This window comes from Sinocyclocheilus anshuiensis, unplaced genomic scaffold (genome assembly GCF_001515605.1).
Source record: "Sinocyclocheilus anshuiensis isolate Anshui unplaced genomic scaffold, SAMN03320099.WGS_v1.1 scaffold967, whole genome shotgun sequence".
NCBI classification, from domain to species: Eukaryota; Metazoa; Chordata; class Actinopteri; order Cypriniformes; family Cyprinidae; genus Sinocyclocheilus; species Sinocyclocheilus anshuiensis.
The window spans coordinates 508,897-520,678 of record NW_015542427.1 but is presented as its reverse complement, the minus strand read 5'-3'; the positions used below and the strand labels follow the sequence as shown (position 1 = coordinate 520,678).

The window sequence follows — 11,782 nt, the reverse complement described above, 5'->3', positions numbered from 1 at the left end:
TGTATGCACAAGGAGTCTGAGAGCAGCCAGTGCTCCACACAGAGATCTGATCTCACCATCATCCAGTCTGTCTGAGATTACATGAAGAAACAGAAACAACTGAGACAGACTAAATCCAGAAGAACTGTGGCAATGTCTCCCAAGATGCTTCAAGAGTCCTACCTGTAAAGCTACCTGAAAAACTGTGCAAGTGTACCTTGTACAAAAGCTGTTTCAAAAGCAAAGGTTGGTCACACCAAATGTTGATTTGATTTAGTTAATAGACGTTAATTGATCAAATCTATTTATGACACTATTTTTGAAAGCATCCTCACTTTACAGCATTTTTACACAAGTGCCTAGGTAGCTTTGCTGGTAGGTTTATTGAAGTGTCTTGGAGACGCTGCCACAGTTCTTCTGGATTTAGTCCATCTCAGTTTTTTCTGTTTCTTCATGTAATCTCAGACAGACTGGATGATGGTGAGATCAGATCTCTGTGTGGAGCACTGGCTGCTCTCAAGACTCCTTGTGCATACAAAAATCTCACTGCATTATTACAAATAATGCCAAAATAAATGTTTGGAAAACAAAAAACATGTAAACTGATATTTCCTACTGACACACTAATCTAAAAATGTTGTTATATTTGTAGTCTACTTTGTTTCTGATCAGTCATAGCGTCACTTGTCCAGAGGCTGCGCGTGTTTGACTCGCTGAGTGTCAGTCAGCCAGTGTTGCCAGGTCCGCCGTTTTCCCGCGTAATTGGGTTACTTTAACACTGTTGCCACCGGTTGTTTCTCATGTCCGCTCCGCGGGTTGAAGCGACCACAATAACTTGATTTAGTCCCTGGAATGCGAATTTTACCAGTTGAACCCCGCCAAAAAAACGTGTATGTTACCCCCCGGAACACGATTGGGCTAGCTTTGGGCTAGTTTTATGTAGCAATTGGGCAAATTGTAATAAAAACTTGGCAACCCTGCTGTCAGCTCTCGTGAGCTCCTCCTCCGCAGCGCCAGGAAGCTGCCAGAGCTCCGCCACACGCTCACACTCTCCAGCGACAAGTCTCTCCGGCTGTCTCCAGTTCTTATCCGGCACAGTTTGATCCTCTTTAACGGTGAGCGGCGATATCTTTTCATTTTTGAGTTCTGGTGTTTGAATGTGTTTCATAAAGTCGCCGAGTTCATCAGTTCTAGCGCGAGCTAACGGCAGGCTAACGCGAGACAACCGACGAACGAGACATAATAATACTTAAAAACAGCTGTTTCGTCGAGAAAAGACACGGAGGAAGGTAACGTTAACGGTATCATTATTGCCTCTTTCCTCGTAACCGCTTGAAGCCTGGATGTGTAGAAGACCGTTAACCGTCACCAGCTAGTCCTGTCATATCTAGTCCATACGTAATGGTTGTAAAATCAAACTATTCGATTAAATTGGGTACATGTTGTTTTATGCTTTGAACGCTCTTTTTATTTAGTGTTTAGTTTTGTTTGTTTGAACCTGTTAACCGCTGTTTAGCACTCTGAAGAGCTGAGTTTAACTTCCATGATTCAGGATCAGCCCCGTTTGGACTTTAAATTCAGACAGTACGATGTTTATATGTTGTTGAACAAAAATCTCGATTCTGTCTGAAATGTGTCCCTAAAAGATACAGCTTCAGTCCTCGGATCAGGTTTATATGGATGATGCTGTATTGCCATAGAAGCAACAGGGCTGATCAGTGGGCATCCACGCACGGGTTTCATAAAAGGGCTTCTAACCCAGTTTCCCAAAATACTGTAAGAGAAACAACATAGCACCAAGCAAAGCCATCAGATAAGTGACTTGAGTCCAGATGCTCTGGTGCAACGCTGTTCACCAACAAGTGGGCCAAATTAATTCCTTGGGCCATGTTGACCTAGCTAAATTATTATTTTTTTTACCCACTGATGGCTAACAGCTATAGATAGCAGTTATGTGATATATGTAAGCAATAAGGCAGCAGTGTATTTACTGTATTTCTTACAGTGTTTCAGTTTTTATAGCTTTTATTTTTCAGTGTATCTTTCAGTGTTTTGTGCTTGGAGTATGATACTGTAAAGGTTCAACACTCAATGAATGAATGATAATTGAAGTGCAGAGACTTCATGGCAAGATAAGATAGATTTACCTAATTTACTTTAGTTAATTGCACTGTAGTCAAAAAAAAAGTCAGTCTTTATACTTAAAAAAAAAAAAAATCATATTTAATTAAAATGTGTGTAATAGTGTTTGGTGACATGCTCCGTAGTCATATCGTCAGCCCATGAGATCGCTGATACAAGATATTATCATGCTAATTTATTTAATTATTTACTTACTTAGATTCATAGCCGGAGAGTGAACTCAAGGGTAAGGCTAAAAGCAGCCTAATGTTACTGTAATCTATTCTTTTTACTCAAGTAGCATATGGATGTCATGTCATAAAATATTTTTAATATGACTATTTAACATAACATAATTTAATAGAAACATTGTAAGTTACTAATTATAATGCTTACGTTTCCTCAGTTATTAAAACTGAGATTGGTTATAACGTGCAACACTGTAAAAACTCAGAAAAAGAAATATGATGGAACAAATAAGCCCTAATATTAACTAGATAATAATACTAGCCTGATAATAATAATAATAATAATAATACCAATAATGATGATGATGATGATGATGATGATAATCGTCTTGCTATCGTCAAAGGCATCAGCCACATGTCGTCGTCGATACACGGTACTAACCCAAGTGTGTAAACCTGAAGACACTGGTTAGCTGGTTCAGGTGTGTTTGATTAGGGTTGGCGCTAACTCTGCAGGACAGTGGCCCTCCAGGATCAAGTTTGCTCATCCCTGCACTAGTGCAACATCATCTCCTCATTAGGCCTGTCACGATAACAACTTTTTGTTGTGCGATATATTGCCCCAGAAATAATTGCCATAAGCGATATTATTGTCATTTTAAAGACCATTTTATGCCACTGAATATATAATCATAATGTAACGGCATAATAATGCAAGAAGGCCTTCACACTTCCAAATGACAACAAACTTTTAATTTTTAAGAATATTTAGATCATGGAAATTAAGTATCAAAATATTAGATACCTTAAACCTGAATAACATTTTCTAACAAAAAGTGCAAAGTAACAAGTAGAAAAATGCACAAAGAACTTGTATGGAGATTTTTTTCCATCTACAGATTTTTCCCTGGCCTTCTTTTCTCTGTAAATTAAGGGTGCACACTATTGCTGAAAAATACAATCACTACTCAGCAGTCAGATGTCTGTATGCACAAAGGCACATATCCCTAAACAAGGCCATATGCAGATTAAACTTTGTTTTTAGAAGCGTTTTTAAAATTTGAACTAGCACCTCATGACTACATCACGTTATGTACAAGAAGCTGCAAAAGACACAGGCACAAGTGGAATGGAAAAAACATGGTGACATTAATTTTTTAAGTAAATATAATGGGCGATATATTGCATCTCCAAAAATTATTGAGGTCATGTTCATATATTGCGCGATAAGTCGATATATTGATTATTGCGACAGGCCTACTCCTCATTGCAATATATTAATTTTTCATACTTCAGTGCTTGGGCTGTTGTGTTAATGAAAAACAAAAATTGACTTTCTATTGAAATCCTATTCTCTATTTAACGTTTTATGTTGTACTTTCACTGGTAATCCTATATGCATTTAATATCCGATTGTATTTTATATAACGGTTCATGCTTCGATTAGGTCAGTCGCAGCAGAGCGCCTAAATATTTGTTTTTCACAGTAATTTTCAGAGTAATTTTCAGTCGTAAATGTGACTGAAGTGGTCGCACTGTAGAGCCCTGCATCACTTGCTCACCAATGGATCCTCTGCAGTGAATGGGTGCCATCAATATGAGAGTCCAAAAAGCTGATAAAAACATCACAATAACCCACAACTAATCCACACCACTCCAGTACATCAATTAATGTCTTGTGAAGCAAAAAGTTGCATATTTAAAAAAACAAAAACAAATCCATCATTAAGGCGTTTTAACTTTGCTGCATAGGAGGCTATAGATTTGGAAGTTGAAGAGTGTCAAATTCCTCCATCAGACCTTAAACCTACAATCATTATATATTAAATAAGTGGCAAGAAGTGTGGGATACATGTTCAAACAATAAATTATGAACTCCATCCTGAAGTCTCAAAGAGACTTTTTATCTCCCTTAAAAAGTGAAAGTGGAGTGACGTGTGGCCAAGTATGTTGTCCCATACTTGAAATTTGTGCTCTGCATTTCACCCATTCAAGTGTGCACACACAGCAGTGAGTAGTGAACACAAACAAACACACACCCAGAGCTAACTAATCGGTCTGCCACCATTTTCACAGTCACTGTCTCATGAAAGTAGATGACTGGGTTTGTCAAAGAGAGGCATGCCATCACTGTGAACCCTTCATTTACCAAAGCAGTGTGAGCTGTGCCATGAGAAGCATTTGGCATACATGCTGATGCAGCTTACCAGCACACCTGGATGTGTTTTAAAGCCTGCTCACATCTGTCCCCATGAGGATGATTCTCAGCAGGACTTGTTTGATCTGCTTTATTTCACTCCTGCAGTGGAGATGTTTCTCTGTCATGGCTACAGGAGCTGACATCACGTACATGGTTTATGCTCTAATGGAGCACTCAGATGCTTAGATTATGAAATTGTATCCAGATGTTAGACATGTGGCTTAGCCAAAATCTGTTTTTTTTTTCCTTGTAAGGCACCTGAAACATGAAAAGGTCTTGCTCAACAGAGCACTGAAATCATGATGTATTTTTGTAGGCCACCCTGGAAGTTCGCATCACCCTGGTTCCCTTAACAAAAAAACAAATAGGATTTATTTCCATTTACTTTAGGATTACTGCAGACAATAAGCTCTTTGACCAACAAAAGTTTTTTTTTTCACTCCCGTTTTGTTTATCATAATAATCTTCACAAATGAACACTATGAATTTTGAAGCCTAGATAAATAAGGTTGGCAGAAGTAAAAAGCTAAATGTAGGCTATAAATAAACTACAGCACGATTGCATGACTTCAACGTCACTACCATTAAGCATTCAACACTCTTTCAGTCTTCATTTATAAAAACATATTTTTTCCTGAAAGTATGAGTTAGTGAGTAGATAAGTTTATCTGTTTGGTGTGATGATGTTTAATGTCCCTGACAACCTCTGTTGTCCCATTTAGTCACTTGTTATTAACCGCCTTTTCAGGACATGTAAAATCATTAAATTTTTATTTCAGGCATTTAACCAAAAACTCACTGACCTGAGGATGATGGAATCTGATGTGCTAAAATGCTAGCTCGTTTCTAAGGTTGTTTCTCAATATGCGTTCTTGTCTGTACTTGTGAAACGTCGTCAGTCGTTGCCCAAGTACTGTTCCAATTTAAAGTTCAGTTCTAGCCAAATACAGTTCAAATCCCTGCATGTGTTCTTGCTCCGCCCCTTTTATCGAGGATGCATCAAGAGTTGAACTTGAGGCAGCCAGGTGTCCCAGAATGCATTTTTCACCAACCAGTGATTGTTAATGGCAGAGGAGAAAACCTGCATAATTTTTAAAATACTACTATGGTTATGTCATGAAATGTAATTTTAAGAATTTTCAGGTCAGAATGTAGTTGTTTAAAATTCAATTCTGCAGTTTATTTATAAAGATAACGCCTATTTAAAAATGTTCTATTTGAAGATTTTGGAGATGTGAGCTCATGTATCCCACGAGAGCAGCCTTACCTTGGCTAGTCATTCTGACATGTGCCGCTGGCTCTGATGTCTCTGTATTGGTTAAACATGAGGTATAATTTGTTTTAGGTATATCTAACAGGCAATCTTTGGTTTGATTAATCTATTATTTGTTCCTGGTCATGTTGTTTTGGCTGAGCACAAAGTTTAGTTTCATAACTTTATATATTTATCTACTGTCACAGTGCTGACTTTGTAGCATACTTTTGACTGAACTGTTTGCTTTTGTCTTTATTTCCTATTATATAAACCTATTCATACTTATACATGATATACATGATATATATATATATATATATATATACACACACATATATATATACACGTTTCTTATTTATTTGGTTATATATTATGCATGTTTACTTATCCTATTTCCAGTTTTGTATACCTATTTAAACTTTGTTTTTATGTTTTTATTTTATATTAGGCATAGCCTGCCCTATAGCATGGTGTATTTTTATTCGTTTTGTTAATAAAAGTTCTATGATTTATATATAGGCTAAAGTGAGTTTGACGTTGTATTTTGTTGTTGCATTCAAGCAATTGACGCCGAACTGCCGCTAATTCAAAAGTGAAAGTAAAATGCGCACGCCGCTTTTACAAGCTATTTAAAAGCAAAGGAAAGCGAGGAAAAGAGGGAAAATTCAAACGAACTAAAAACGAACAATTGCTTTACGCCGAACTGCCGCTAATTCAAAAGTGAAAGTAAAATGTGCACAGCGCTTTTAAGCTATTTAAAAGCGAAGGAAAGCAGGAAAAGAGGGAACGCCCCGCCCCCGCGGTGATACCGGTATTACCGGTGTTGTCACACGTCGATTAACCGGTGGAAAAATTTCCTCACCGTCACAACCCTAATCCTAATGTAACATGTCTTTAAGGGATCTTTAAAGAGCAGGTCATATGTTTTTTTTTTAAGTGTCCCAATATTGTGTTGGAGTCCCCTAAAACAGGTTTAAATGCATCTAAGGTCAGAGAAAACTGTAATTTTCCCAGAATATACATTTATACATAGTCATTTGTCCATGATTTCGAAATGGTTCATTCGATTCAGTTCTGATTGAAATGTCTGTAAACCCCTCCCTTCCATAAGCCTACTCTGCTCTGATTGGTCAGCTGGCCAATCCTGTTGTGATTGGCACAAAGAGGAGTGCTTGAGCAAGTTAGCGAGCGCTACCATCTGTGTTGCCAAGTCCGCAGTTGTTTATGATGTTTTCTGACCCCAATAACGTCATATTTAGGCACTGGAATGCGAATTTACCAGGGGAACCCCGACTGAAAGTGTGTATTTTACACCCCAGAACTGATTTTTAAAGGGGGAACACCCTCGAAACACGATTGGGATAGTTTTGAGAAGCAATTGGGCAAGTTTTGTTGTGACAACCTGGCAACCCTAGCATGCACCTTTACATAAATCCATCTCCCATTCTAAGTTACGTCCTTTGGCTGTTTACCGTTTTATTTCTTTTCTTTTTCTGCTGATGGCCTGCTCGCGACTTGAAGCAGCGCTGCTTAGACCGATGGGTGTGTGTCATCAAAGTACTGCGAGAGCTATAAGAGAGCGGGACTTCTCCATGCTTTCTCTCGCCGTACTTTGATGTCATAAAAGTCATCTGATCTTCAAGTCGAACACACCTCTTTACTCTCGCGTGTCACGTGACCGTGTAATCGCAGCCTCTGCGATTGAAAAATCGTGTTATTTCGTATTAGGGCTGATAAGATAGATTAGATATTTTGAGCACTCAATTGAAAATGTACACATAACGTATCAATCGTACTTACAGGTTGTGGTTCGGAGACACTTGTTGGTCCAAATAAAGAAGATTAGAAGCCAACGAAGATAAAAGGCAAGATTAGAGAAGCAGTCCTCGGTAAAATGACGAGCACAACAAAAGGTTCGAATTGTATTGCTGTGGTATCGTGGAACACAGCATCTTCTCGACACAGAGAGTGTTCATATTTCATGGGCAGGCGGGGATTATGCTAATGTGTTACCCAGTGACGTAGATCGATAACAGGCAGAAGATTAGAAAATAGAACGACTCGTTAAGGCGATTCTGAGTCGACTCTTTCTTTTGAGAGACAATATCTTTATTTATCATGCACTTTTTTGATTAACAACTTTGCAGACTGTTTACATTGTAGTAACAGTACGCTGTTTACTGAAGGATAGCTACCTTACAAACTGCAAAAGAGATATTTTTCGAAAACCCATATGACCTACTCTTTAATGGAATGTGTATGAACGCATGCACAGATTCTGGAAAATCACTGGCAGTGTGAATGAACAAATCATGGGACACATTATCCGTGTAATTTCTGGAATCTCTGTGTGAAAGAGGCTTAGGTGACACAGCGTGTAGCAGATGAGTCAGTTCTCTCACACCATTAGATAAATGAGAACCCCATCACTGCACGCCTCATATTAAATTTGTATTGATAACAGCAGGATTACTTTGATATTTACATGCTATGCCACCCTTCGTTTAGCCCCATTTGGCTTGTTTTATGCATTATATAGAGATGAACCAGTGCAGGTTTAAGTGTTTAATAACCAATAAACAGAACATATTTCTCCTTTTTGACACAATAATAACAAATAAACATTAGGCTAGAACAAAACATACGTCCATACATGTATTCATACATACAATTACAATTAATAATTTTTTATATTATTAATGTTACGTATTTTAAAATTGTTAATCTCAATGGCTGCAAATTTATTTTTCATATTTGTTGAGGCTCTGTCAATACATTAAATACATTAAAGATAGGCTACTTTACCTTTGAATTCCAAATGGTGCTGTTTATCAGTAAGCACAGTATTAAAGAACCAAAAAAATACCAGTCAAAACATTCATCAGTCCCTCTGTATTTTATGGTCGAAATCATTGTCCGCATTTTTGTTGTTAATGTGTAATCCATAAGTGATAAGAATTAAAGCCAAAAAACTTTCTGTTTGAAAACACAGGATATAGTGCAAATAGTAAAAATATTTCAAAATGTTAAAATCATATCACCGTTATTGAAAAAAATTATATCGCGATACATATTGATATTGAATTATTGTCCAGCCCTACATGCAGTCCTGGCTTGTTCTCTCTCTTTCTCTGTATTTCAGCCTGGCTGAAATTGTAGATGCTGCTGTACTGTTTTGAAAGGGCTGGTTTACTGAGGTCCAGTTACCTGATCCTGGAAATACAGAAAGTAGATACTCAGCAGCCAAGGAAGAGCTTCTGTTACATTATGCTGCACATAAGCATCTTTTCCTCTTCATATCCTGTTGACATTGACTTTCCATACAATAGAAAAACACCCATCTCTTACTGTAGATCAAAAAGGATATAAGGATGCTTTGCCTCCATGTGAACTCAATCACGATTTTTTAGTGTGTGTCTAGCCTATACTTTTAAGTAGGGATATGCCGGTATCAAATTTTCATGTTGCGCATCCAGAGTGTCTCTCACATGTTCCGCCATGTGCTTCTCGTCCGCGCTTATTTACATCAGAGTGCGCACGCGTTTTTCACGCAGCATACAGCTGTGTTGTGCATTTTGACCAGTTGATGGGAAAAGTATTCTTAAAATGCATACAAAATGTAATATATAATTATTCACGGTATTTAGAAGTGCCCACGATAACAATATTGTGCATAGTCATTACCGTGATATATCGCATTACCGAATACCGGCACAAGTCTACTTTTAAGTGTGTCCGTAATGAAGGTGCTGAGCTAGTAAAGTGATCCTGATCTCTACTCTGTAGTAGCTGCTTTAATGGAATTGGAGAGCAGCTCTATTCTGTACTACTGGCTTTAGATTTTAACACTTGTACTTTTATGCCTAATTAAGAAATGGCTTGAATTAGAAATAAGAGTGATCAACACTTCATTAACAATTATCTGCTTTACTAATTTTATGTTTTGAAGTCACACAGGTTTGGGACAACATACTGTATGCATGTTCCATATATGTTCCTACATAATTAATAGTTGTTTTTGTTTGTCAACTAATCAGAATCAAGTATTCAACAGTCCCGTGGTATAGGACCTTATTAACCAACAAATGTATTTCAGTGTTTCTTTTAAGCAGTCATAATTTAAGTCGGATGTTAACATCCTGCTGTGTCCATAGAGACACAATCCTCTCTTCTGTTCTTTTTTGACCCCAGATTTAGTGGAAGACTCTATTTGGGATTTAGTCATATTGTAGCATTCTTGGCACTTGTGAAAATGACAAGAGTGCTGAAAGCTAATCACAGCTTAGTGTTTTCACAGTCAGCTCTGTTTATAGCCATGTGCCTGTAGAATGAGTAATGCTGAATGCTCCCAACAGCCAGGGATGCCACAGTCTATCTTTGTAATTGATTTACACTCATTGCCAATAGCTATACACTTAGTAGTGTATAGAAGTGTTGAACTGATCTGAATTTATACATGAACTGCTCCTAAAAATACAATTTCATTCATTTTCAGTTTGTGAATGAGTATATAATCTCTTCTTTATTTCTCAAATTAATGATTAATGAATCAGCCATCACTTCTCTCATTAACACATACACTGAACAAAATTATAAACGCAACACTTTTGTTTTTGCCCCCATTTTTCATGAGCTGAACTCAAAGATCTAAGACTTTTTCTATGGACACAAAAGGCCTATTTCTCTCAAATATTGTTTAGTATTTCAGTATGGCGAGTAAACAAAAAAATTTACTAACCTTGGCAATTGAATCGCCATTGGCGTCCGTAAAGGGTTGAGAAGACTCAAACATCATATTGTGCAGAGACCAATCAATGTTTAAGAGTTAATAATGGAAATGTGGGGAGTAGTCGATATTGTCAATTTGTCAGCAATAAAACCTGATTGGTGGCTTTGGCAAAACCATAATCTTTCTTAGGTAATGTTTAGTTGAGCTCTGTAAATCAGGGTTACGGGCCAACCTCAGTCTGTGATCTCACCACTAATTATAATTCAGTAATAGTAATAGTAATAATTCAGAAGCTTTGTCTTCGAACATTAGAATTTGCTGCTATGAATCATGGGTAATTAGCTTCGCAGCAGTGACTCTTTTGTCGTTGAAACTCTGTCCTCAAGCAGTAACATGGCACAACATTTCCGGCATTATTTCTGTTCATCTATCGTAATACATGCCCTAAATCAGGGTTCCTCAATTAGTTTTCGCTGAGGGACGAATTCTGCCAACAATACCAAGCCAAGGGCCACTGACATACATATATATACTGATATATAGTTTGTCATGATTAGATTAGGATTTAATTGTAATATAATGAAGTAAACTTAGGCGTCCCACAGAGGGGACAGGTGACGGTTAAGAGGTTAAGATTTCAATTTTAGGAGCTATGCTTGCAGAAGCAACCCTCTACATTGCGAGTAAATCAATCGCATATGCGACCAAATCTTCACTCTGGGCAACTAAATGATGTTTAATATTAGCCAATGGCTAATAAATTCTTAGATTTTACTTTCCATTATTATATTATTGTTGCTTTTGTTAAAATAATCAAAAGATGGTCACAAGATAAATATTCAGATTTTTTATTCACACAATTATGAACATTTTTGCATTTAGATACAGAAGAACTTTGCCTGTTGAATATTAAAAACAAATGAACAAACAAAAAATCTGGATCTCCATGTCTGCCATGCAAATCAACTGTTTCTGCTCATTCCCAGATTGGATCTCTTCTCTCCACTTTCCTTAATTGCAGATTCAGTTATTAGATCTGTCAACATTAATATTTTTATACTCACATTTTTTGGGGGGATCAAACTGTAACACCGTGTCCCAACCAGACACGACTCGATAAAAAGTATCTTTTCCATGTAGTTTTTCTCCTAACCACCCGCGACAGCGACACGTGATAATAGGCGACACGGAATTCTATTTTAGAAATGTTTTTTATTTTCTGCGACGTCACGGCAGGAACATTCAAAATATGACGGTGATAATCTCAGGTAATGATTATGTGCTTTATTCAATGTTAAAAGTGTCTAATG

General features: G+C 37.3%; 1 protein-coding gene across 2 annotated transcripts in view; it reads left to right on the top strand.

Moving 5' to 3' along the window:
* Positions 1 to 975: 975 nt before the first annotated feature.
* Positions 976 to 11,782, top strand: part of LOC107693556 (protein NDRG3-like) — a 71,821-nt gene continuing 61,014 nt past the window's right edge. The window contains exon 1 of one of the 2 annotated variants that reach the window (XM_016492997.1): positions 976 to 1,094. The gene's annotated coding sequence lies outside the window, so the exon portion shown is untranslated. Of the gene's footprint in view, positions 1,095 to 1,115; positions 1,269 to 11,782 lie in introns of those variants that run through there. The other variant, XM_016492998.1, reaches the window with a different exon arrangement.